Source organism: Symsagittifera roscoffensis, chromosome 4, assembly GCF_963678635.1.
Source record: "Symsagittifera roscoffensis chromosome 4, txSymRosc1.1, whole genome shotgun sequence".
Classification (NCBI taxonomy): domain Eukaryota; kingdom Metazoa; phylum Xenacoelomorpha; order Acoela; family Convolutidae; genus Symsagittifera; species Symsagittifera roscoffensis.
In genome coordinates this window covers 77,223,670-77,229,776 of record NC_087065.1, presented here as the reverse complement: position 1 = coordinate 77,229,776, position 6,107 = coordinate 77,223,670, and positions in this window count along the sequence as shown.

Sequence of the window (6,107 nt, the reverse complement as noted above, 5' to 3'; positions counted from 1 at the left end):
TAAATTCACAGCAATATTTTCCGAAAAGAAAGTACATTTTTCCCAAGTCTCAATCGGAAACAAAAACAGATTAAATCATGAATTTTTATACCAAAGTAAAATCCAAAAACTATTGCACCTCAGCCCTGACGATTGCAAAAACGAACTTGAACGATTAAAAATTACATCAAACAAAGGCAAAAACAGAAAACTAGTAAGCTTTCAAGTTTTTCCAGACTCAGAACATCAAGCTGAACTTGAAAAATACCAAGGTCATATTAGACTAGATAACAAATTTCTATTTCACGGAGCACATGGAAGATTAACTTACGATCTCCATGATGAAAATTGGATACCACATATTGGAATAAAAACCCCCTCAAATTCTAAAGCAGATACAAAAAATAAAGGATACCAAGAATTAATGTTTTTTGATTGGAAAATAAAACTTGAAAAAGTACAACTAACACGTGATTTAAAAGAGGACACTATTATTTATCAAGGAATCAGACTCCCTTGCAAAAACGATCAAGGATACTGCGATCCTACTACACGCACACAAGCAACAATTGTTTGGTTCCCCGAAGACACCTGTACCACATTTCAAGTAGCAAAAATACTTGCTAGAATGATAAAATTTCACCAAAAATGTTTTATTGAATCAATCCTGTTTGAAGATGTAAACCATGATTAACTCAGACATAGTAATTTTAGATTTAGAAACGTTCATAATATACAAAATAAATTGACACGTTTCCAAATATACCCAGAAACGGAATTTGCATGTAAATACACCAAACCACTTTACAAAACACAATATTCAGAAATTCTTGTCGAATACGAAGACGGTTTCGACATGAATACAGGAAAAATAATTATACATGAAATGGCTACATCATATTCAACCACTGACAAAAACTCATATGTCCCAGTACAATTTCAAAAAAATACAGGAAGAATCGGTGGAAAATTCAAACCACAAGACAAAGACAGTACAAGTTTACAAGAACTATCACTCATGAACAACACTCATTTTGGCGCAATCAACTATGACATACACTTAGACTTGAAATTAGACTACCCAAAAAGTAGAATATTTTAAGAAATGTCTTTGACAGAACTTGAAACACTCCATCAATTATGTGAACTTGAACGCACACAAATTTTAAAATCACTTGCACTAGCAGCAGTTAAAATTCCTTATGCAGGATGTTTATTGTCAGTAAACAGATCAAATTTTTTTGACTATGAAGGAAAAATGTTATGGTATCACACTTGTACCATAAAAAGTATCACCTTTATATGTTTTTGAAGACAAAAGATGCAATAAAAGAATCCCAAAATTCTACAAAAATAACGTTCAAATCGTTGATACACTCTCCCGCAGAACTGATTTTTGGGATACAGCAGTCCCATGTGGATCAAAAAATAGTCACAATGTAGTACAATTAAACCCTGACGAAGATACATACTATCTTCTCACACCATATCCTACCCTTATGCAACCACTCAAAAAATTTTCACCAGAAAGCATTAGAGCTATTGACCGCAACCCTAATTTCGATTTACAATCAATCGACATATACTTTAAATCGACATAGACATCCAAAATCACATTCGAACACAACAATTTCAAGATTTAATCACAAAAAATGGACACAATACAACGATAATCCATAGATCAAAACCTACGCAAACTTGCAGTAACAGCATGGTTCTCAGACATATACGCACAAGACTACAGTGGATATTTTAAATATATAGAAATTTACATTTACTTAAACGGCAAAAAATACAGACCACAAGATATATCACCAATAAATATTTTTAGTTTTGTAAATTTGAAAACGAACTTCTTGCCTTTCTAGGATGGCCCTATTACATCTTAGAAAGATTGACTATACTATACGCAATGTTTAATTTTTTTTTTGGATTTCTTTTCTCTCTCTTAAAAGGAATCTTCAATACATGTGCAATACACACACAAGGAAACAAACAAGCAAGCGTAGCACGCATACTTTTTGCAGGATTTTTTGGAATATTTTCTTCATCAATAAACAAAATACTTCTAGACGCTCAATTAAAAGAATACAATACCAAGCTATCAACAACGCCAAACTTATATGAAGAATCGATACGAATATAACGCCTACAGCACCAAAGTTGTAAGACCTAAACCATAACCATCCCCTATCATTGGTAACGGGAAATTTCAGAAACATCGCCCTAACAGACCTCATAAATTTGAGATATAATTATCCACAAAGCCCAATTCAACACTTAATAACCCAACAACCCACCATAGAAGACACATACGAACAAATTATAGAACAACAACATACCACTATAATTCGTTCTCTGAACAACCATCTTTTTAGCCCACGATGAGCCGCCAAGTTGGATCCCTCCATCGATCAATTTCCCACCCAGCTAACCTCCAGAACAACCTTCCCATCATCCCACTTTTTGTTCCCCCCCCCCACCTCAATCACCTCATCATAACACATCATCCAGCATAGAATCAGGCACTAATTCCAGCACAACAGTATTTAACACTATCTCCCAATTCAACAACTCCGATATCGAAACACCCGAAGACATCTGTCCAAACAACGACCCATTTGCTACCCCCCAACTAGCAGGAAAATTTTTCATCAAAACCCCACACACTTTCACCCTCAACATCTTAAGTAAAAAATACGAGAAAGTCATCTTAGCAGCACTACGTGATATTCATGCTTACGATTCATACTTTAACAAATTTAACCACTTTTTACTAACCTTTCATTTCCTCACACCCAAAGAACGTGATCTGCACTGTTCACACGAAGTCATGTTACGAACTAAACAAACACACACGTACACTTACTACAAGTTCAAATCAACACCATTACACTCTCATGACACCAGCACGACAACTTCACCATAGATATCAATACTTTAACTCTAAATACACATCAACATTGTTTCTTAACTTCACTTATTGTATTAAAGACACTAACTTACAATGCACCCTCCAAAATTACGATACCATTACCCAGATGTATATCTTCTGTCCACTAACCAAACTCCTAAATGTAGACGGATCCCGCCCACTAATTGTCCCTCATGAACTCCTCCAGCCTGTTGAAGTCCCAATCCCAGTATTCATATATAACACTCGCTATAATCATAAACTCTATAACCTTATTCAAAACACACCAAATGAAAAATCATCTAGCACTGAAGAGCACAACATCATTAAACCACTCGAATTACTTTAGCCACTTCTGGAAACTAAACACATCATTCGTTTGCTAGCTAAACTACTAACCTCATCTGATATCATTCACGACGTTGTTCCCCATGGCTTCTTCACCGACGATTAGGTAAAACGAATTAGATAATTCATTATTAAATTCAAAAAAAATACTAATCATTCTGATTCAATGTTTTCTTTTTTCTTCATAGGCACAATCATCAATCATCTACAAAACAAAAAGCAAAATAAAAAACAAAAACTTTTTTTATAAATTCATAAATTTCTATTAACAGATTTAATAAATGAAGCAAAAAAGTTATCACGTACAGAGCAGTAAATTGATATATAAGTTTTTTTGCCCAAATCAGTAAATATTCAAACAATTGAAAATAAATTAATAATTTCAACCCCCAAACAGTAAACTTCATAATTTTCAAGTTGTAAATTAATAAAAAATGTTCATAAATTGCAATTAGCAGTACTAACCTTTTTCAAAACGCTTCTTTATATTCACTCGCCCACAAATTCTATCCACAATCGCACACCTCGCCCACAAAGAATTTTTTAAGATAATGAATTTAAGTTTTAACTTTCACTGATAACAACTCTAACAAGTTTTAACACGTTTCAAACTTTCCTCTAACCCAATTGGAAACGAATTATATAATAATTCAAACTAACCAACGCAAGCTTACTAAACACCACAAACCACAACCTAACAGCATGACTAAGAAAAGAAAACCCACTGTACCCAAACTGGATTAACACCAGCTTAGAACTGTAAAAAATATTCTTTTGAAGACTACTTTTAAGTCTGAACACAAAAGAACAAAACACCAAAAAGTCGAAAGACAAACCCAAAAGGAACAATTTGATGTTTGAGAAAAAGACATAACATACAACAAAAAAAACATCAGTAATAAAGTATAGCATGAAAAGCAGAACTAAAAACAGGACACTCCAAAAAGAGAGCATGAAATTATACCCTCACTTCTGGCCAAACCACGAGAAGAGGACGTCCTGAGCGTGATCCATAGCCGACCTCACCCACCGTGCTACATCCACGCTTTGTGACACCCACGACTCTATTTTTGACGAGAGTTATTCGAGTTAGAGTAGCTCTTAAAAATAACCGAACTGAATAGTAACGCTTTTGCGATAAAAACTAATACAAGATCATGACTAAAAAAACAGATTAACAAAGATTTATATATGTAAATAATACAATGCAATTAAGAGATAATATACAGCCCAAAGACGAGCAGCAAGAAACTTGACAACCCAATCACACTCCAACTACGCAATGGCAAACCCACCTGACATGCTGCCTACAATCGCTACACTCAATGGATTTAAACTACGACTTGGCATCGCCGCAAAGGCAAACCATTGCAACAGAGCAATGGCCATGTTGACTTTCAAGTATACGTACAGATCCAAGTCACCAGGCACTTCATCCAAAGTCGAACTACATGCCTCATCCGAACAAGATTGAGAATAGCAATGTTCCTATTCTCTAAAATCAACCAGATCAACACTTGCCACAATCGATCAGAACCCATAATACGATCTCCCAAACCTACCGTGATAACATCTCTTCTTCCAAACCCGAAAAAAGAATATGCTCGCTACCTCTAAGGGAAAACACCACCATCCATCCTACACTACAATAGAACATTGAAACCTATTTATTTGTAAAGTGTTGAAACTACTTGTAGTTTCAACACCAGAACAATTTGAATTAAACTTAGAATACAGTTGTTCTCATTCTGGAACTAACTCGCGCAAACCGGTGAACACTAGATCTATTGAGACTAGGAGATATAAGAGTAAGATTGAGATTGGTATTAGACTTAGAAGTTGCACGAATCTATCCGGCCGAAAATAAGATAGCGTGACGAGCAGACGGTGTACCTTATCTGAAATTACTCTATGAGTATAGTAATCCATACAAAACTCAATAACAAAAAAAAGCTGATAACTGGACAAAAATGACTGGACTCGATAGATACGCAAGTTTGAAAGTTATCTCGAAGAAGAATTTAACCAAGAACAAGTCAAAAACATACATAAAAATTGGCGTTTTGACTTATTGTAGCACAATTTGAGATTTTTCTGAAAGGTTTTTGATGGAAACTTTTCGATCATATTAATTGAGCTGGCTGATGGTTGAATTTATGATTTTCAAAATAGCCCTTTATTTAGAGTAGTAAAACTCAGTTTTCTGGATTTACGTTTAGTTTCTGCTCAAAGTGATCCAAGGTTGCCAATTGAATATGTGCGACATGCATTATTACATCAGTCTAAAAAAGAAAAAACGCAGACTGTCTTTTCTACTAGAAAACATAGATTGAAGGGTTTTTACAGATTTATGATAATAAGTGAAAGTTCTTCAGAATGGTACATCAATCAACTCCACCAACTTAAATCACTAACGCTTTGCTTTTTTAAAATCAAAAACTGGTGTCCAAAACCTTTAAGTCGGCAATCCTAAATGCGCCACCTTGGTGTTTCTATGCTCAATTTTTTTAATACGAAGATCTGTTCCGGTTAAAAAACCAAGTGTTTTTTTTGTGTGATGTTCCCAAAAGATGAAGGAGCACTCTTCTGCGCTATTAAAAACATCATAATTTAAGGGCTTGGTTTGGCCATGAAATAAACTTGTTATGCATATTTGAATAAAGACTTGTGAGAAAAAGTCGGTTGACAATGTGACACATCAAGATCAACATCTTCACGTATTTGATTTCTTCATGTTTTAGTTGCACAAGGAAAGCACTGTCCGATTGTTTTTTCACTTGTCCAGCTTATTTCGTGGTGATATTAGTCATTCGCTCAATATGTGGTAGTGTCGATGGTTAACAAGTGGCGAAACGTATTAATGGGA